Genomic DNA, 23,088 nt, shown 5'->3' with positions numbered 1-23,088 from the left:
AATGTGCTTGAGACCGTCTTGAATCAAATGGAGGCAGAGAAGCTGAACCCTTGTCCAGAAGGAGTACTGCAGCCTTGTAACACTAGGGGGCGCTGTGCTTATGACAACACAAAAGCCACCAGACACAATATGCGGTATATCGCTTTTATTGGTGATACATATGTGAACACATACACCAAGATACTTACAGCACCCGCAATTCAGTCAGCATCTGGGAAGACCACCAGGGAAGCACTAGCTCTTCCTCAGAGATTGCAGGGACCATCACTGAACCAGGCGTCCCTTACGTTCAGGCAGGCTTCTAAAGCAAGTCCGGTGCTCTCGCCTCTTTTATAGTGTGAAACAGAGGTGCCTTTCCCAGACTTGCACAAGCTGGCATCCCATAAACAACCAGCCTGTTTCCCATAACAGAGAATAACTCCCCCAGACTTGCACAGGTTGAAGGTGCCTTTCCCAGATGTGCTGGCATCCCTTAAACAGCCACCATAACAGAGAATAACTCCCCCAGACCTGCACAGGTTGAAGGTGCCTTTCCCAGAGGTGCTGGCATCCCTTAAACAACCACCATAACAGAGAATAACTCCCCCAGACCTGCACAGGTTGAAGGTGCCTTTCCCAAAGGTGCTGGCATCCCTTAAACAACTAGCCTGTTTCCCATAACAGAGAATATCAACACATAATTACAGCCAAAACATTCCACTCATTCCATCCCCAGCTGACCTTCAATCCCATGTATTACATTCCACCCCTTGATATTCTCTGCTTATGAGGAGACAGAAGTATACATAGTATTATGGACCACCGTAGGTCGTTTCCAAATTTTACAAGTCAAAATACAATTCCAAATCACTAGCAGGATGCTAACTAATAGTACTACAAGTAAAGGATGAGTGATCCATTTTAGGAAAGCATCTGCACTAGGAGAATGTCCCAATAATGGATCCCACCAATTATGATGTAATTTACTTCGAATATTTTCCGCCACTATACGAACAGTGTGATTGTCAAATTGAGCATCTACTTGCATGACTCTTAAGGTGTGATTCACACCTTGAATATACTCATTAATAAGAGAGGATATATGCAACATGTGGGTCAACTTACTATAATTTACAGCTAAAATTGGCTCCGTAAAGAAGGTATAATTGTACTGTATGAAAGCGGAATTAAATAAATCCGGATATAATACATACTTTTGTCCTTTCCACCAAAATACTGATATACTAGTAAAACAGGAACTGACTCCTGACAGATCGGTCAGGAAGGTATTATTTGACAAAGTTGTGAAATTAGCAGTGGAAATACATAATGTCCGCGGACTAATTTCTACAAAGAACTCATAGTTGGCAGGGAAAACAGTAAATGTGCATTCCCCAAAACGTGGGGATAAGCAATGTTCAAATTGTGGTGGCTGGAAAGGACAAATCATGCGATTTCCCTGCTCATTACACATATCCAATTTATATGTCTCATTATATACAGTTATATACTCCCCATTCATATGCGGGGCCCAAAAGGTTACGATACCAGAAACATTCACTAATACTGGAGATATATAATACTTACATACTATATGAGTATGGAAAATCTTATATGAAGATAAAACCCCTGTACAGAATCGATCAGTACAGACTGTACTCTCTGAATGTGGGAACAACCACTCATCAACCGGAATATATCCAGCGAAAAGGGTCTGCAACTGGGTATGCATCCCCAATTGTAGAGCCATCTGGACTCTATCCCGCTGATGCAAAGCGTACAACGTCTGTAATGAACACCCAGTATAATTCAATGCTTTTGTCAAAGTAATGTCAGTATAATTTTCAAACTTAAAAGTTTGGGCTAATAAATTATTAATGTCTGCTATCGCAGGCACCATTAATTGTCCTGTTCCTGGAATGGCAGGTAACCAATTGGCTAAAATATTCAGTTCAGTATGCAAGTCCTTACCTAGATAGTGTAGTTTACTAAACAGAGTATCTGTATCTACAGTATTCAGAATTCCCAGTCCAGTTCCCGCACCCCCCAAAATAGTATCATACCATGCTCGCCGTATCCTAGTACAGCGAGGCAAGTGTGGAAATGTAACATTGTAAGTTAATACTGTCTTTCTATACTGCATAGACATGTTTTTGCTTGTAGTGGGAATGCGTGACAGTGGAGCAGGATTAGTCATATTACTAACAGCAAGCAACACATGCAAGAAGTCCATCCAGGGTGTAAAACGGTTTGCAATTGGTGTAGCATTAGTGAAAATCCATTCAGCAGTTCGATTCAAAGTAATATTTACTATAGAGCTGTTACAAGTTTGGAGGAACTGCCTTTTGCGTGTCCGATTCCATAGTCTCCATATCTGGTCCCGGAATCCCATAGGCTGGATGCACATAACCCAGGACATAGCATTATGGATAGTCACATTCACAAAACTGGATGAAACGACTACAAAGCGCTGTTCAGTTTTATGAAACACAGCTTGGGAAGCAGTTACGTTCAATACCGGACATGCAGTATGACATGTATAATTATCTTGCTGTAAGGTCGAGTTATTTTTGTTGCTCCACCAATAGTGGACACGCGAGGTCACTCCCAGCACCCGCTCGCCGGGAGTACGGGCATCGAGTTCCCAACCCAAACAGAGAAACAGTATGCCCTGAAAGAAAAAGAAATGGAGAAACACATATAAATCCTATTCCCTTAAATAACAATGATCAGAAGGAACATTCGTCCAACTCTGTTGTCCTTGCTGAACTACTGTAACAGTATTGTCCTCCCCTCGGGCTATAATTTCAGCAGGTTGAGGAGGACCTGGGTGTGCAGGGTCCTGATGCCATACTCGACCACCCACACCCCTCCCAGTAGACCCAAACCCCTGTGTACCTCGCTCAGTGACTCCCACAAAATCAGAAATTTGAGTAAAAGAGGAGGAATTGACAGGAATTATCAACAATAGGTGGCTTGCTCTCCGAGATGTCCACATTTTTGATGTGCCCAGCTTGCAATACCAGTCTCTTCTTCACCCCGATGAATAGTAGAATCATCTGTTCCAGTGATGACATTCGTGTGAATGGTAGCTAAGGAATCTGCTGTCTGATTAAAAATATGATCAGAGGTTATAGGGGAAACATGTGCATCAACATGATAGACATAGGCAGAAGTAGATTGCAGAAATTCACTAATTTCTTGCCATAACTGTGATCCCCAAACCAGTTTAGTATGAATATACCAATCATTCTGTTTCCATGTAGGTAACCAGGTTGTTCAACCATCCCTGTGGCAACCATGTAAAAGTGTACTGCCTTCCCTGCCACGTAAATGCAAATTGCTCCCAAAATTCCTCTTTTAAGGCTATTGTAAAGAAGGCATTTGCTAAATCTATCACTGCATACCATTTTCCTTTTCTATTTTGTATGTTCTCAATTAAAGTTACAATGTCGGGGACTACAGCATGCAACAGGGGTGTAACCTTATTCAATTGACGGTAATCTACTGTCATCCGCCAGGATCCATCAGATTTCTTCACTGGCCATACTGGATTATTCCATTTGGTAGTAACTGGGACAATAACCCCTACCTCTTGTAATTGTTCGCGTAATTTCTGCAATACCACCAGGAATCCGATATTGCTTTTGTGCAACTAATTGAGTGGCGGCTGGTATGGTGAGAGGCTCATCAACAATTTTTCCCACTAATACTGCGTGAATATTATAAGTGGAAATATACTTCAAACGCCGGGGAACTGCGGGAGACGTTCCAAATTGCCAACTTCCCCCTTCAATAGTAAGTTTTAAACCTCTCAGAATATCCATACCAATTATATATTCTGGCACTGGGGTAATCATTACAGCATACTTTTGGAGCTGTAAATCCCCAATTTGCATAGCCAATTGTGTTTCCACTGCAGGAATACTCTTCCCCCCTAGTCCTACAATATTACACTTTGGTCCTTTAAACTTAGAAGGGTTACCAGCTATAATCGTTGCTTCTGCTCCAGTATCTATCAAAGCTCGTACTTGTTGAAAATTTCCCGGACTCCATTGTATTACAACATCAATATAGGGACGTGGATCAATTTTTACATTGCATCCCCGTACTAGTCAATCCTCTCTAAACGGATTGGTTTCTGCTTTAGATGGGGGCAGAGTAGTAGTAGATGGAAGTGTCATTCTCTGCAGGAGAGTACGGACCTCATGATACAAATCTGAATAGTCCGGACCCTCCACAGGTGGGGCTGAAGGAAGTTTTTCTTTTCCCACTGTCCGGGTTTTCCAAACCGGTTTCATCCCTCTCTTATCCAATCCTAATTTTTTATATTGCTGCCATAACTCTCCAGTGGGAATTCCATCTATTTTCTCCCGAGCCACCCCCGCTTGTAGTAGAGCGGCAAACATATCCTTACGAGATACTCGCTCTACCTCTGAACCTTGCCCCTTCGGCCCTTCCCCAATTCTCTGCCCCTCATTATTTTTCCTATCTGTCAGCTTCAGACTCCAATCCCCCAAATCTCCTAATTGCTCGATTTTATCCATAATGCCCTCCAACGGGTTATCTGTTTCATTCATCAACAGAGTCAAAATAACTTGTTTATACATTGGAGGAGACCCTTTAATTACTTTGTTTCTAATTGCCGCTGACATAGGCACTTGGGTAAGTGTATCCATCTGTCCTGTGACAATACACACTTTCATTGCCTCTTCCTTTAATCGCTGGATACAATCTTTCAAAGTATACCAAGGCTTGTCATCCCCAGGCCAATCTGATTCTAAAGGGTACTTTCTACGACACCCTGTTCCCACTAACTCAATCAGAGTAGTAGCCTCTGACCCATTCCCATCAGGCATTGCTAAACTATGTTCCCGAAATGCACTTTGAATTATAGCATCTCGAGATAAAGGTATAAATTTCAAACAGTCCTCATTGTCCATCCGTATCCCCATTGCCCCAGTATCATGCAGCCTTACACACCAAGCAATAAGGGATTCATTTGGACGTTGCTGGAATTGCTGCATGATATTGAGAATTTCTTGTTGCGTATAGTCTTCTGCTAAATCCATGCGCACTGGTGCTGCCCCACCCAACTGTGCTCGTCGCCGAATTATCGGCTTCATTTCCGGAGCAGCACTTTCCTCACCCCCTGACTCACTCTCGGGTGTGGAAGACCAGATATCCCCATCCCACGTCTCAGGATCCCATCCGTTAGGATTCTGTGTGGCAGTAGCCATCACCTTTGCAACCTTTACCTTACTCACACGCCCTCTCCTTTTCCGATACTTATACTGCGCTACTCGCACCGCCGCCCGCTCAGCAATTTGCTGGTACCCCGTACACTTATCCATCATCAATTTGCCCTGACACTGTGACATTACCAAGTCGCTTTTCAATGTCAGAATCTCAGCCTGTGATTCCAACAGCTTCTGTTGTAATAACAGATTCTGCTGGTGCATCAGGCGATATGCCGACAACAAAATCCACCCTCTCCGACCCACAGTTCTTAACTCTTTCCCTTTAACCACAGGGGCATTTTGTAAACATTTCAACACATCCTCACACATTCCCTCTCCTAAACATACCTCCCAATTCTCACTCAACCCCGTATCTGTCGCCCATTCTGCTGCCAATGCCTGATATGGGTATTTATCCCATCCAGGAATTGCAAACAGCTTCGGAAGCTGTGCCTGCACAGCCTCCTGATGAGATTTGCTCTTCTTCCCTTTCTTCAACATATTCACAAAACAATAAAACAATAAAACAAGTATATATTCACAAATGTAATCACCGTATCAACAATGCGATATCCTGCCGACTACGCCAAATTGTAACACTAGGGGGCGCTGTGCTTATGACAACACAAAAGCCACCAGACACAATATGCGGTATATCGCTTTTATTGGTGATACATATGTGAACACATACACCAAGATACTTACAGCACCCGCAATTCAGTCAGCATCTGGGAAGACCACCAGGGAAGCACTAGCTCTTCCTCAGAGATTGCAGGGACCATCACTGAACCAGGCGTCCCTTACGTTCAGGCAGGCTTCTAAAGCAAGTCCGGTGCTCTCGCCTCTTTTATAGTGTGAAACAGAGGTGCCTTTCCCAGACTTGCACAAGCTGGCATCCCTTAAACAACCAGCCTGTTTCCCATAACAGAGAATAACTCCCCCAGACTTGCACAGGTTGAAGGTGCCTTTCCCAGATGTGCTGGCATCCCTTAAACAGCCACCATAACAGAGAATAACTCCCCCAGACCTGCACAGGTTGAAGGTGCCTTTCCCAGAGGTGCTGGCATCCCTTAAACAACCACCATAACAGAGAATAACTCCCCCAGACCTGCACAGATTGAAGGTGCCTTTCCCAAAGGTGCTGGCATCCCTTAAACAACTAGCCTGTTTCCCATAACAGAGAATATCAACACATAATTACAGCCAAAACATTCCACTCATTCCATCCCCAGCTGACCTTCAATCCCATGTATTACAAGCCTGGACTTGTCAGTGGTTATTTTCTGAGGTCCCCACTAAATCCTTCTTGGAACATTGGGATAAAGCAGCAATTGAGTCAATAATAAAATAGCTCTGGAGGGTCTCCAGGCCCATTCTGTGAGATCTCGAGCAGCTTTCTGGGCAATCACTCCAGAGAATAACTGCAAGGCAGTGATATGGTTATTGTTAGACTCCTTTGTGAGGTACTATATAATTGATGTTTCAACCAGATAGGATAGTACTTTTGGAAGAGCAGTGGTGGAAGTAGCCTTTTCTTCCCACTCTGAGGGATAGAGCTTTTGTACATCTCATTGGTTTGGAACAGTCTAGCAGGATGAAAAGGAAAGCGAAATTTAGTCTTAACTGCTAATTTCCTTTCCTTGATTCCTGATAGACCAGTCCAAGGCCTGCTTGGGAACATTGCGGTATTATTAGGCATTATTACAGTGTCAGTCAGCATTTCTTCTTGGCTCCTTCAGTGCATCTTAGTTACAATAAGACAAGTTTTGCAGTGGGCCCTTTGGTTCCAGGCTGCACCACTCCTTATACTGATGATGTCACTGGAAGAGTTCAGCTTCTCTGTCTCCATCTGCTGATAGGGAGACATAACCTATTGGCCTAGACTAGTCTAGCAGGAAAGGCCAAGAAAGGCCCTTCATCCAAATTTCACCACTGTAAACCATCTCGATGCCCCCTGTGGTGAAAGGCGGTATATCAAACCACCAATAAACTGAAACAGGTCCCTGGCCTTGGTTTACAAAGTCATGTTTTTCTTTTCCTTGCGGGAAAGAAAAAGGTCCTTAAATAATTGACTATTGTTCTGTTTTGAACAAAAACGGGACAAAACAAGCACAGACAGCCAATGACTGTTTGTATCTTATGTAATAGTAGTTTTAGTCTTAGTAACTTCCTTTTGGCTTAGATGGAACCACCTCTTTGGACTACCCAGGGGGTGGGGTTTCCTCTTGATGACCCTCCCACTTGGCCCTAGTATTGTGTTGACAATTCTTGGCCTGTGGCCAGAGATCACCACTCTTTCTAGAACCTGAGGTGTGTGGATTCTAAATCTGACCATTAGATAAGGCCATAAGTGTCGCCAAACTGGGACAGACTGAAGGTCCATCAAGCCCAGTATCCTGTTTCTAACAGTGGCCAATCCAGGTCACATGCACTGGTGAGATCCCAAAAGAGTAAAACAGATTTTATGCTGCTTATCCTAGCAGTGGATTTTCTCAAGTCCATCTTAATAATGGCTTATGGACTTTTCTTTTAGAAAATTAATATCCAAACTTTTTTTAAACCCTGCTAAGCAAATTTCAGCGTTTAATTACACATTGAGTGAAGAAATATTTTCTCTGGTTTGTATTAAATTTACTACTTAATAGTTTCATTGCATGCCCCTAGTCCTAGTATTTTTGGCAAGAGTAAACATGTCAGCACTGAGTGATGTCTGAAAGTCCCTTCTCTTAGAGACTGTGAATATTGCATTCTATCGTTGGCCAGCCCACAGAATAGAAACTAGCCTTGGGAATCAAACCTAGGTCATGGCTGTGAACAGTAGAGTCACCCAACCACAGGTGCTAAAAGTACATCATTTGCTCAGAAAGCCCTTAAATCAGGGGTCTCCAACCTTTTTCCTGTAAAGGGTCACAAAGTGATCACAAGAAAGCTCTGAGGGTCACCAAATGATTTCAGGCTTATACGCTTAACTTTTAAAATAAAAAATAAAATCATGGAAGGACTCATCTAAGTTAGTTCTGGGCCCATTCAAAATACTGGGTCTGGCCAGTGGCGTACCGAGGGTGGGGCGGTGGGGGCGGTCCGCCCCGGGAGCATGCCGCTGGAGGGGTGCAGGAAACAGCCGCGCAGCTGTCAACTCCGCTGGTTCCCTGCTCCCTCTGCCCCGGAGCAGGTTACTTCCTGTTCCGGGGCAGAGGGAACAGGGAACCGGTGGAACCGACTGCCATGCGGCTGCTCCCAGCGGGTAAGAATGCATCTGGGGGGGTGTTGATGCGCCAGGGGGATGTCATGTTGCACCCGGAAGGGGGCGGAAGCCGCTGCACCCATCTGGCTACGCCACTGCCCTGCTCCTAAAATTTATGAACTGGCATCTAAGTTTTCCAAATATATTTGCACCCTTGTACTGTGGGGTTTGTTCCCAAAAGTGCAAAATTTCAGAATGGGGGCAAATGCCCCTGCTGTGCTGACTCCACAAGATGTGGCCCAGCTGTTCTTCCACAGGACATCAACCCTTAACCTTTTTTTCAGTGTGTTGAGGCACCGCAGCCCATTTGAACTTTGTTAAACTTTTAAGCTCAGCTGTTATCCTGGTCTACAGTCGCTGTATTAAATCACTTCATTGGTAAATAGTCTGTATTTGGAAAGGATTTGAGAAACCTTACGGGCTGTCTATAGCTAAAGATTGTCACCCTGCGTGACGTTGAGTTCCCCTAACCCTAATATAAAGGAAAACTGGTGTTTTATTGCCATAATCTCCAGCAGAGGAGGAGAATTGCTTCTGAACTTTTGATCAGATTTTTCTATTCTATTGACAGGACAGTAAAAGCCTTGTGAAATCCACTAAAGGCCTTAGTAATAGCTTTACAGCACATGAAATGGTAAATTCCATCCCCGGAACGATGAAAGGACTTTCACATACAGATTGCAGAAAAGGAGACTTTTCAGTTCTGGTACCTTGTTTTAAAATAGCGTGATTGCCCTGTTAATTCACTTGCACATAGAGAACCAGAGGTCATCAAATTGCAAATGAAAATTCTCATTAAAAAAAAAAAAAAAGCTTTCTTTGTTTAAAATCTTTTTAAAATGCTGACTGAAATTAACACAGTCCTTCTGCTACCGTATAATCTGTCATATTGGCCAGAGACGAGCCCGGTGCAAGGCTGTCATGTGTCCCGTGCCGACCTTCAGCTTTGCCCCCAATTAACTCAGCTTTGCCCCCCGGCCCCTCTCCAACATTTTAATCATTAAACAATAATCCTACTTACCCAACCTCACCCTTCCCAGAGCAATCCTCTGTTTCGTATATATGTACATAATAAGGTATATTTCGAAAAAAGTTGTTAATTTAGCATGAATTACGTTTCTGCCAGGTACTTGTGACCTGGCTTGGCCGCTGTTTGGAAAAGGGATACTGGGCTAGTTGGACCATTGGTCAGACCCAGTTTGGCTACTTGGTGGTTGGGAGGCGAGGATAGCGGAGGGCAGACTTATACGGTCTGTGCCAGAGCCGGTGATGGGAGGCGGGACTGGTGGTTGGGAGGCGGAAAATACTGCTGGGCAGACTTGTACGGTCTGTGCCCTGAAAAGGCAGGTACAAATCAAGGTAAGGTATACACATATGAGTTTATCTTGTTGGGCAGACTGGATGGACCATGCAGGCCTTTTTCTGCCGTCATCTACTATGTTACTATGTTACTCTTATGTTCTTACGTAGCTATTTATTTGTTTATATATTTGCATTTATTATAAGAAGATACATCCAGACAAATGAGTTAACTGAAAACTGCCGACAGTCCCTGCAGGTAAAAGTAAATGCTGATAGATAGCCCACCTTCTATAAATACCCTAATAAATCCCTTCCTTCTTCTTCCTTCCCTTAACTAATCTCTACACAATACTTACTATACTTGATATACTGGAATAACTATGTTAACAATACTTTGTAAGCCACTTTGAGCCTGCAAATAGGTGGGATAAGGTGGGATACAAATACAATAAATAAAATATTTCTTTGGCAGTCAGGACCTGATGCTAAGCTTTGACCGTAGCTGCTTTATGCCATCCCCAAAAGCTGCTGCCCTAGGCAACTGTCTGGTTTATCTAGTGGTTAAGCCAGCCCTGCACACCTGAAGCTCTGTCACTCTCATATCTGATTGGTGGTGGTAAGAATGGGGGAGGAGTTTCTGGTGGTGGGTGAATGCCATTTATATCACTCCCTGGACATTTGTGGAAAAAAAAACCCACAGAGCATAGGAAAAACATTTATCATTCTTAGGTGCAGACAACAGATAACCTACTTCATAGAAACAGAACGTGGCAGCGGATAGTGAGAATATGGCCGGTCCAGTTTGCCCATTCATACAAGTTCTACAATGCCTTCCTCTCCCTGAGAAACTTTCAGTGCTTGTCTCATGCTTTCTTGAATTCAGATAGTCCTCATCTCCACCACCTCCCACGGGAGGCTGTTCCACACATCCACCACCCTTCCTGTGAAGAAGTATTTCCTTAGATTACTCCTGAGTCGTCATCTTCCTATACACCTTCATTCCAGAGCTTCATTTTATTGAAAGAGTCTATTCTCCTGTGCATTTAGACCAGATATTCAGCAGGGTAAATGTGCCTGAATTCTCACTGCTGTTCCCTGGAAGTCCACTTGGTGTCAGTGTTCTCACTGCTGGCTATGGTGGTAAAGAGAGATCAGCCAGCCAATAGGAGAGAGGTGCCTGCAGGTTATTCCGCACTGTTCCCGAGGCCCTTTCTAACCCTCGACTTTTGCTGACCCTGCTAGGAATGGCGCCAGCTAGTCTAAGGAAGGTTCCAATGTAGGAAATCTCTGGAATTGATGGTTTAGAAGGTGCTGGAAGTTGGGTTCCAGTATAGGAACTCTCTGAAATTGACGGTTTAGAAGGTGCTGGAAGTTGGCTTCCAATATAGGAAATCTCTGGAATTGACGGTTTAGAAGGTGCTGGAAGTTGGCTTCCAATATAGGAAATCTCTGGAATTGACGGTTTAGAAGGTGCTGGAAGTTGGTAGAAGCCTGGGAGGGCCTTACTATGTTAGGAGAGAAGGTTCAGGTGGCAGTGGAGCCAGTCCTTCTGAGAATTTAAGCCCACTCCCTGCTATCCCACTTTGTCATAGATTTATCTTCCGCCTTTGATCTTGCAACTACTGGGAGGTCCCTTCACATACGCCTGAAGCAGCAACTTAACTGAAAGAATCAGCCGATTCATACCTTCACAGGTTGACCATTAAAGGTACTTGCTAGAGGAGAAGGGATCAATGACAAGAAATAGAACTAAAACAGTTCCTGCCTTGTTTTAGTGGACAGGAATGGGGAACCCGTCCACCCCTACAAAATCCTAAAGGGAAGGAGCAGGAGGTCAGTTTGTGTTTCAGCTGCTACAACAACCAGGGTTCTTTCTATACAGGGCCGAAGTGTATAACAGACTACCACTTATTACCATCTTGTCTACTGGAGTCACCCGCCAGCAACTGGAGATTGAGAAAACTGTACATGCAGGGCCGGTCTTAGCAAGTGCGGGGTCCTGTGCAGACCAATTTGATGGGGCCCCACTCCAGCTCCGCCCCCACCCTAGCTCCACCTAAGCTCCGCCCCCACCCTAGCTCCATCCTCACCCTAGCTCCAGGGCCAGCCATCCCCTCCGAGCTCCAGGGCCCCCCCTCCCTCCGAGCTCCAGGGCTCCTTCCCTCCCTCCCTGCTCCAAGACCTCCCTCCCTCCCTGCTCCAAGGCCTCCCTCCCTCCCTGCCTGCTCCATGAGGGCGGGGCCAGAGCTGAGAGAGGGAAAGGAAGGCTCCTAAAGTGACGGTGAGCAGCTCGCACGCTTTTCACTCCTGCCACTGCCTGTAACCCGACGAGGTAACTTTTAAAATTCAGAGGGAGGGGGACTGGATCTCGGGCGGTCAGGGGCGGGGCCCCCTTGAGCGCAAGGCCCTATGCGGTCGCCTCAGTCGCCTCGCCCTAAGACCGGCCCTGTGTGCATGAATAATAACTGAGCACTGATATATATTTAACAACTGTCAATATGAACGGCAGATATCCTAGACGTGTTCTTGAAAGACCCTCACCAACCTGGTGAGTAGGGTTAACCATCTAAGGGAATTAAAGTAACTGTTAACTGTATTTTCATCTATGTCTGGAGAGAGGAGATCAGTGAAGATAAAATGCAACCATGCCTAAATCATTTGAAGGGAAAAATAAAAAAGGTGGGAAAAAGGTCAGGCTATCCAAAGGATGGAACCAAATGTTTTTTATAAAAAAACAAAGTTTATTAATCCTTAAACGAATGAATGATATAATAATAACACATTAAAATTGACTCGACACAAACGTTGTGTTTCGGCCAAAAGGCCTACATCAGGAGTCTATAAAACATAAACAAACGATAAATAAATGAGTAAATTGATAAATAAATTAAACATATAAAAATATATTAAAATGAAAAATGTTAAAAATATTAAAATGAAAAATGTTAAAACTGTCATGGAATTTAGGTTTTCCCTTATTAACTTTGAGATCACCACGCCAGACGGTCCATTCACATAACGGTCTTTCTTAAGGTATGTGACTTGAGCTCTTTTCTCTCTTTTTTAATACATGCGGTTCGCGGCTTTCACACCGCCGCGTTTTGCCACACACTTTTTTTATTATCACTTATATAATGTGGAGTTTTATAACATAAAGTATGGAGGTTCTTTTTCAATGTATTTGCAGCCAATGTTATGGTTTGAGCTTCTTGGATGTTTCAACCCCGGAGCAGGTCTGCATAACGGTTCAATAGGCAGATCATAGACTTTCTTTTTCCATCTAATTATATTATCCGGTGTGTCCCAATGGCTATTTCTATATAATAATTTTTGCCACGTTTTAACTACCTTTTTTTATATACATTTTGGGTTACTTTGATGTTTTAATCCCGAACCAGTGTTATAAAGGTTCGATTAGGCAAGTCACATTATTTAAAAAGTTTTTTTCGTTTTTTTCGTTCTTTTCGTTTGTCTCATTAAGTTTTTTCGTTTGTCTATTCAAGACTGTTTAGTGTTACCTAAATAGCCATACATGTCTATTGTTTTTCATAAATGTTTACTCATACTTCTATATGGTTTATTTTTCCATCTAAATTTTCTTTGTTTTCTACAGACCATTGCTAAGATCTTACTTACAGATCTTTGGAATCTTTTAGCTGCGTTACGAGATTACTTTTGAATTTACAATCTTAATCTCAATTTGACTAATAAGGTCAGTTTTTTTCACTTAATTTCTTATTCCCATGTAGGTATATATATATATTTGTTTTTTTTGCAAAAGTCATTTAATATATTACCTCTTACTCCCATGTATGTATATATATATATATATATGTTTTTTCCTTATAAAGGTCATTTAAATGTATAGTTTTTAATAAGCTTCAAATTTATATAATTTCATTTATTAATTTATTTGTGGCATTGATTATATAATTTTATTTGTGGCAATAATATGTTTTTAATAATCTATATATGTTCTCCCTTCAGTATAATTCTGTGTTGTATAATATTATATTTATTTTATATATAATTTTTTGACAATCTATACACGTTCTTCTTTCAGTCTAATTCTTTTAACATTTTTCATTTTAATATTTTTAACATTTTTCATTTTAATATATTTTTATATGTTTAATTTATTTATCAATTTACTCATTTATTTATCGTTTGTTTATGTTTTATAGACTCCTGATGTAGGCCTTTTGGCCGAAACACAACGTTTGTGTCGAGTCAATTTTAATGTGTTATTATTATATCATTCATTCGTTTAAGGATTAATAAACTTTGTTTTTTTATAAAAAACATTTGGTTCCATCCTTTGGATAGCCTGACCTTTTTCCCACCTTTTTTATTTTTCCTTTCACTACCCGTGGGATCTATTGAGTTCTCCACTGTATGTGGATTCTCTTTAGTCTAAATCATTTGAAGGACAGTACAGACTGTGTGTGGATTGAGCTATGGAGTGAAAGTCTGGTGCAGCTTCCTGCAGCCTCCCCAGATAAACCTGGGTCCTGACCCTGGTCCCAAATCAACAAATTTGATGTGTGCCCCTTCCACCCTGCATCCTGGGCTTACACCAGGCAGCTGCCTAGGTGTACATACAAGGGGGTTACAACAGGGAGATATTTAAATGTCTCTATCATATCTCCCCTCTCCCACCTTTCTTCCAAAGTAGACGTATTGAGATCTTTAAGTCTGTCCCCATACGCTTTATGACGAAGACCACTGACCATTTTAGTAGCCGCCTTCTGGACTGACGTTCTTACTAAAGGGCCCCTAAATTATTTTGTAAGGTTTTGATGCATGTGTTGTGGGACACTATTTTTCTTGTGCGAGTTTGCCGTACTTATCCTTGTTTCCAGTGTGTCTTTCAAAATGAATTGTGTGGTCGTCGAAGCCGTCAAGAAGGAAGCTACTAGAAATGATTTCTCTGGCTATATTTTAGAGTTTTCAGAGTACTTTCACTGAAGATGTTTCAAAGAATCATGTCTCAGTTTTATAGGATTTGGCTTGGTGGATGACGTAATCAAGGGAACGTAAAAGATGTTTCTAGTTATTCATTTGAAAAGCGCATATGTGAAATTAATGAAGTTGAATCTGTAACTTTTGTAATTTAGTTGAAAGTAGAGACTGTTAAGTAAGTCTGAAAAGCTGTATGAAGGGCTTTTTTCTGCACAGATACTTTGAATTTGTTTTTGTACAAATGGTTTAAATATCTTGCTTTGGCAATAGTTATAAAGTATTACATCCCCCCCTCCATCTTCATCTTGTAGGTTCCCTGCCTCAGCCAAAAAGTCAAGTGGAGACCACCCACAGCTCATGGCTCTGACGCTGCAGTGGAAAGGCTGCTGGTTTTCTTTCAACTAGCATGGCAGTTCCTTATTGGTGGAGATTGTACGGCCTGATAAACCTCCTTTCTTTTTCTAAAATTTGGCTCAATCAGAACAAGCACTGGGATTTTTTTACTCGTTCCAAAAGAGCAAAGCTGAGGGGGCACTCGAGGAAGTTAAATGCAAATACTTTTAAAACCGATAGGAGGAAATATTTTTTCACCCAAACAGTGGCCAAGCCAGGTCAGAAGTATGGTAGAAACCCAAATTGTGGCAACATTCCATGTAGAACCCCCCAAAAATAGCAAGATTCTAGAATCCTAAAGAGTGACAAGATTCCATGCAGAATCTCAAAGAGTAGCAACATTCCAAACTACAAATCCCAGGGCAAGCAGTTGCTTCCCATGTCTGCCTCAATAGCAGACTATGGACTTTTCCTCCAGGAATTTGTCCAAACCTTTTTTAAACCCAGATACACTAACCGCTGTGACCACATCCTCTGGCAAAGAGTTCCAGAATAGAGAGCTGCACGGGGACAGGGTTCGTGGGAATCCCGCGGAACCCGCGGGATTCCCGCAGGGACGGAAGCAGGTACTGCGGGGTTCCCGTGGGGACGGAAGCAGTTCTGCGGGGTTCCCGCGGGGACGGAAGCAGGTCCTGCGGGGTTCCCGCGGGGATGGAAGCAGTTCTGCGGGGTTCCCGTGGAAGTATAAGCTGCACTGCTTCAGCCTCTCATCTACTGAGTACCTTGAATGCTGTCTCCTCCTCCTCCTCCTCTTCCTCCTTGCTTTAACAGCACAAATGTGTAAAGTCTTCCGTTAAGGAGGTGGTAGAGACACAAATGATGAAGGAATTCAAAAAGGCTTGGTTGAACACAGAGGATCTCTAATTAGAAAATGGAAGTTATAAAAATCCTAACCTTAAATGGCTGCATGTGTGTGGATGTGTCAAGTGACGCTTAGATGGTGACTCTGGCTGTGATTAACTAGGTCCGATACCGGGAAGACTTGTATGGTCTGTGTCTAATATATGGCAGTCTGGTTTAGGATGGGCTAGAAAGGGCTTAGACAGCAACTTCAGTAGCTGGAACATAAGGACAGTGCTGGACAGATTTTTATGGTCTGTATCCCACAAATGAGAAGACGAATAGACTGGAGTGGGCTTCAATGAGAACTCCAGCAGTTGGAACATAAGGATAGGGCCAGATAGACATCTATGGTCTATGTTCCAGAAACACGGAAGAAAAGTATATAATATCACACTCGTTGATTTAATCATGGATTGATAATGTGTGACTATTGGGCAGACTGGATGGACCATTCAGGTCTTTATTTGCTGTCACTTACTATGTTACAATTGATCCTCTTTGCTCCCGGGCTGATGCGCAGACCTCAGCTCTGACACAGGCAAGAGCATCGGATGTCACCTGACCTACTGGCGCGTGCATGTGGTGACCTCTCAGCACACAGTGCCAAAAATCAGAGACAAATCTTACATGTGCACACCAGAATGTTCTAAGTTTCAGCTTCCATTCCTTCCTTGCCTACAGTGATGTGGCTCAAATCCAGAGAGAGACGGAGGGAGCTGACCAGAATTTTCTTTTATGTACCATTAAATTCTTGCGGGGACGGGTTGGGATGGATTAAATTTTTGCGGGGATGGGTGGGGATGGGTAAGATTCCAGTGGGGACGGGTGGGGATGGGTGAGATTCTAGCAGGGACGGGCGGGGATGGGTAAGACTTCTGTCCCCGTGCAACTCTCTAATCCAGAGCTTATCTATTCATTGAGAGAAAAAAATATTTTCTCCTATTTGTTTTAAAAGCATTTCCATGTAACTTCCTCGAGTGTCCCCTAGTCTTTGTACTTTTGGAACGAGTAAAAAAAATTGGTCTACTTGTTCTACACAGGATTTTGTAGACCTCAATCATATTTCCCCTCAAGTGTCTCTTTTCCAAGCTGAAGAGCCCTAATCTGTTTAGCCTTTCCTCATATGAAAGGAGTTCCATCCCCTTTATCATTTTAGTCACTCTTCTTTGAACCTTTTCTAATTCCGCTATATCTTTTTTGAGATATGGAGACCAGAACTGAACGCAATACTCAAGGTGCAGATGCACCATGGAGCAATACAATGGCATTATAGTATTTTCAGTCTTAGTCACCATCCCTTTCCATAATAATTCTTTTTCTGCCTTCATTTTTCTCTGTTTCTATGTGTGCATTACAAGCATAAATATTTAGAATGTGCTATTATAGCGTCTAAGCGTCATTCTGTAAATACGTGACTGTCCTGCATACTGAGTATTTGCAAGGAAGGTGCACACGGGGCAGTGCATGGCTAGGACATAGTTGGAGCCCCAACTAACATGCATAAGTTACTGTGTCCCTGCTGCATTTAGGAACTTACGCAAGCTTTGTGGCCGCTCTAAGGGGCCCTTTTACTAAGCCGCGTAGGCGCCTAAGCATTCCCAATGCACGTCAATTTGGAGATACCGCCCAGCTACCGCGTAGCCCGTGTGGTAATTTCATTTTTTTACACGTGTCCGCTACACGCACCAGAAAATTTATTTTATTTTCAGGCATGCGGCGAAAATCGGGCGGTAACTCTGACTTGACACATAGTTAACGCGAGAGACCTTACCGCTAGGTCAATGGCTGGCGGTAAGGTCTCAGACCCAAAATGGACGTGCACCAATTTTTATTTTGCCGCATGTCCATTTTCGGCAAAAAATTTTAAAAGGCCTTTTTCCCAGGGGCGCTGAAAAATGGATCTGTGCGCATCCATAACATGCGGGAACCAAACATTTGGTACGTCAATACTGGGTTATGTTAGAACTGTATAACTGAACTTAGATGCTTTGGTTCCATCAGAGAACAGGCTCCTAACAGCCCGACGTATAAATCGGGGGTTCTCAAAGGGGTCTACAGGCCAGTCGGAGTTTCTGAGGCAATATGGCGATCGTCAACAGCCAATTACAATAACATAAGATCAATGGAACTGCAATACCTTTGTCATTGATGGAATTTAAGGACCATTTTACTTATTAGGAAGTACAGAACTGCAATGATTTTGTCATGAGTTGATATGTTATAATATTACTTGGTACTGTTGATGATGGTGTAATTGGTGCCAATAGGGTCCTTGAGGCAGATAATAAAGAGCATTAAGTGAGACAACCGAGTACAACGTAATTGTTAGGAAACAGTGCATGTATTGGACGAATGAGATGAGGTTAGGATATCAGAATTTTAAAGAATTTCTACATGGTATAAATGATATGCAGTGGCGTTCCTAGGGGGGCTGACACCCAGGGCGGATCGCCGATGCGCCCCGTCCCCCGGGTGCAGCACCCCCCCTGGATGCAGCGCGACCCCCCCCCCCCCCCCCGGCAAAAGGACACCCCCCGCGAAAGAACCCCCCCAGGTGCACACCGCTGGGGGGGGGTGCCACGCGCACCTGTCCTTTGTTCGTTCCATGCTCCCTCTGCCCCGGAACAGGTCCTGTTCCGGAGCAGAGGGAGCATGGAACGAACGAAGGACAGGCGCGCGTGGCACCCCCCCCCCCCAGTGGCGTGCACCCGGGGCAGACCGCACCACCGCCCCCCCCCCTAGGAACGCCACCGATGATATATATTTTGATGTATATGTCTAATAAAGCAGTTGGATACAATATATATTGACAAAAATGATTACTTAAGTAAGTAGGTAATGAATATGCATGAGAGAGATTTGCATACAATGGAGGTGACAGCCATACAAATCTCTGTCATGCATATTGTAATGGGGAGGGCACTGTCCGTGTGCCCCTTGGCACTTTTCCCACCACATTCCTACATAAGGAGTGCAGAGGCAGTTTGGAGCTCAGGGAAAGGAGAATACTCGGAACGGATTTCCCTGGATTGGAAGGGAATCTTCCCTGGGTGCAGGCATTCACGGGCTGGCAGATCACACTGAATGAGAGAAAGTGTTAGACCATAGGACCAGTAAGGGAAAGAGGGACAGACATGGGCAGACTGCTGAAGAAAAGTGGCTTGGAATATTGAAAGGGTAATTAGGCAAGCTTTGTGGAAACATGATATAACTGAATTCTATTATTCTGTCTCGCTGTATTTTCAAATGTAATCCCAGTGGCGTTCCTAGAGGGGCTGACACCCGGGGCGGATCGCCGATGTGCCCTGCCCCCCTGGGTGCAGCGCCCCCCCCCCCCCCCGGCGAAAGGACACCCCCACCCCAGCTAAAGAAACCCTCAACCCTGGTGCACGCCGCTGGGGGGGGGGGGGTGCCGCGCCCCGGTCAGCGTCGTTCGTTTCCATGCTCCCTCTGCACCAGGACAGGTTACTTCCTGCATCTACTTTTTCCTATACGAGCACGCAACTCTGGAACGCGCTGCCACGTAACCTGAAAATGGTCTATGAATTGACCAGTTTCCGCAAACTATTGAAAACCTCTCTCTTCGACAAGATATATCACAAAGATCAACATGTGTAACTGTATAGTCTTAAAACTTCCAGACTGTCTTATAATGTTTTATAATGTCTTTCTGCTCTAACACCCTCATCTATCTTACTACCATGTAACACAAAACCCTCTGTAAACCAAATGTATATTCAATGCTATTTCCAGTATCCATGACGAAATGTAAGCCACATTGAGCCTGCAAAGAGGTGGGATAATGTGGGATACAAATGCCATAAAATAAATAAATAAATAAGACTGACCCCTAGTGGTAGTACCACAAGACTGCCACTATGGGTTGACCAGTGCTACTTTGAACCTAGCAGCTTAGGGGACAGGAGTGACTGGAGACTGGTTCTGTGTCCCCCAACCAGATCCCAGGAATAGGCCTGGTGGGTCCAAGGGGTTCTTTGCTGGGGGTGGGGTGGGGGTGCCTGATGCTCCTTGGGAGAAAAAATAAAGCAAGCTCAAAGCTGATGTGTATTTATTTTTGTCCATGGATTACTACTACTACTACTACTATTTAGCATTTCTATAGCGCTACAAGGCATACGCAGCGCTGCACAAACATAGAAGAAAGACAGTCCCTGCTCAAAGAGCTTACAATCTAATAGACAAAAAATAAATAAAGTAAGCAAATCAAATCAATTAATGTGAACGGGAAGGAAGAGAGGAGGGTAGGTGGAGGCGAGTGGTTACAAGTGGTTATGAGTCAAAAGCAATGTTAAAGAGGTGGGCTTTCAGTCTAGATTTAAAGGTGGCCAAGGATGGGGCAAGACGTAGGGGCTCAGGAAGTTTATTCCAGGCGTAGGGTGCAGCGAGACAGAAGGCGCGAAGTCTGGAGTTGGCAGTAGTGGAGAAGGGAACAGATAAGAAGGATTTATCCATGGAGCGGAGTGCACGGGAAGGGGTGTAGGGAAGGACGAGTGTGGAGAGATACTGGGGAGCAGCAGAGTGAATACATTTATAGGTTAGTAGAAGAAGTTTGAACAGGATGCGAAAACGGATAGGGAGCCAGTGAAGGGTCTTGAGGAGAGGGGTAGTATGAGTAAAGCGACCCTGGCGGAAGACGAGACGGGCAGCAGAGTTTTGAACCGACTGGAGAGGGGAGAGGTGACTAAGTGGGAGGCCAGCAAGAAGCAGATTGCAGTAGTCTAAACGAGAGGTGACAAGGGTGTGGATGAGGGTTTTGGTAGAGTGCTCGGAAAGAAAGGGGCGGATTTTACGGATGTTGTAAAGAAAGAAACGACAGGTTTTGGCGGTCTGCTGGATATGAGCAGAGAAGGAGAGAGAAGAGTCAAAGATGACCCCAAGGTTTCGAGCTGAGGAGACAGGGAGAATGAGAGAGCCATCAACAGAAATAGAAAACGGGGGGAGCGGGGAGGTGGGTTTGGGGGGGGGGGAAATGAGAAGCTCGGTTTTGGTCATATTTAATTTCAGGTGGCGTTGAGACATCCAGGCAGCAATGTCAGACAAGCACGCTGAAACTTTGGTTTGGATGCAAGGTGAGATATCAGGGGTAGAAAGGTAGATTTGGGAGTCATCAGCATAGAGATGGTAGGAAAAGCCATGGGATGAGATTAATGAACCAAGGGAAGAAGTGTAGATAGAAAAGAGGAGGGGACCAAGAACAGAACCCTGAGGTACGCCGACAGGCAGAGGGATAGAAGTAGAAGAGGATCCACCAGAGTGAACACTAAAGGTGCGGAGGGAGAGGTAGGAAGAGAACCAGGAAAGGACAGAGCCCTGGAATCCAAGTGAGGACAGGGTATCGAGAAGTATGCTGTGATCGACAGTGTCAAAAGCAGCGGAAAGATCAAGAAGAATGAGGATGGAATATTGACCTCTGGATTTAGCCAGTAATAGGTCATTGGAGACTTTAGTAAGCGCAGTTTCGGTTGAGTGGAGAGGGCGAAAACCAGATTGTAATGGGTCAAGAATAGCATGTGAGGAGAGAAAATCAAGGCAGCGGCGGTGAACAGCACGCTCAAGTAATTTGGAGAGAAAAGGAAGGAGGGAGATGGGTCGGTAATTAGAGGGACAAGTAGGGTCAAGTGAAGGCTTCTTAAGGAGAGGTGTGACCACAGCATGTTTAAAGGCAGCAGGGACAGTCGCAGTGGAAAGTGAGAGGTTGAGAATGTGACAGATAAAAGGAATAAGAGTAGGAGAGATGGCATTAAGAAGGTGGGTGGGAATGGGATCAGAGGAACAGGTGGTACATTTTGAGGAAGAAAGGAGAAGTGTAGTTTCCTCAATAGTAACTTTCAACACAAGTTAACAAGATAACATTCAACACAAGTTCCACTTTTTGATTTGCATACTAATGAGCTGCTTTGCATTTCATTATTATGTAGCATATGTTACAATGAACTAGCGTTTGTTACGTGCAAGGTTTTGCCTTTTAAGTGGCAAAAAATCCTGCTTTATTCCCTTCAGACGGATGAGTAGCTACTTCTTTAAGAAGTGACCTGTGACCTGCAGTTTAGATCTGGCATGGCCCTGATCTCCGACCCCTGCATCTCATCAGAGGGAAATGCCTCAGAGCCACAGAGACGTGGCACTGAAGGGAATTATTTCCACGGAGACATCCTGTTGGTAGAGCAAAGTGTCAGCGCTTTTAAACATCACCAGACAGCTGAGTTAGAATTGTTCCTTTTCACCTTGTAGCTGATATCTTTCGTTTCATGCGTTCTCACTCGCCCTCTCCCTCTTCTGCCGAAAGCAAAGTTTCCAGGTTTAGATAATAATTATTCTCTCATCCCCCACTTTAAAGTGCAGAAGGTCCTCTCCCTTGCCTGTCCCATTTGTCACCTGGCCATCTTTCCAGAGGTCTGACTTCAGCATAATTTAACAATATCTACTCTTTTCGGTAGATGAGAATCCAGACATCCCATTGGTGACGGATCAGAAACGTGATGACTCCTAAGGCTCAACCCAGTGTGATGTGTGTTAGGTGCAAAAAGTAACGTGTTGTAAGTGCAAAGCTTATGTAATAAGAGTCGGGGACAGGCCCAGCATCAGCCCTGCAGTTACTGCAAAGGGCACGCACTTACCCCCAGATTCTATATGTGGCGCCTAGATTCCGTGCGGAGAAATGCGCATAACGTAATTGGCGTAACAAGGTAATCAGCGTTGTTAACAGCACTAAACAAGTAATTATCACAATTTATGTGTGGAAATGAGATCAACCTCAACTTTCGGTGCCGTGCGGCTCAACCTCATGGTGAAACCAGTCGCGGCAGAGAATCAGGGATCTCATTGGAGGACTTCAGCTGGAGCTCCTGCAGGCCACTCACAGCAGGGAAGAAAGTCTCCATCGTAGGTGAGGGGAATGAGATAGAGTGAAGGCAGTGGAGTGGGGTGCAGTGCGATGCAGTGGGAGGGTACATCTAAGAGAGAGAGAATGGGTGACGGGGGGGGTACATATGAGAGAGAGAGAGAATAGATGATGGCAGGAGAGACATATGAGAGAGAGAATGGGTAACAGCGGGGGGGGGGGGGGTGTGGAAGAAAAATAGAGAGCGTAATTGTGCTCATGCA

This window comes from Microcaecilia unicolor, chromosome 10 (genome assembly GCF_901765095.1).
Source record: "Microcaecilia unicolor chromosome 10, aMicUni1.1, whole genome shotgun sequence".
Lineage (NCBI taxonomy): Eukaryota > Metazoa > Chordata > Amphibia > Gymnophiona > Siphonopidae > Microcaecilia > Microcaecilia unicolor.
Note: the sequence above shows the minus strand (reverse complement) of the source record.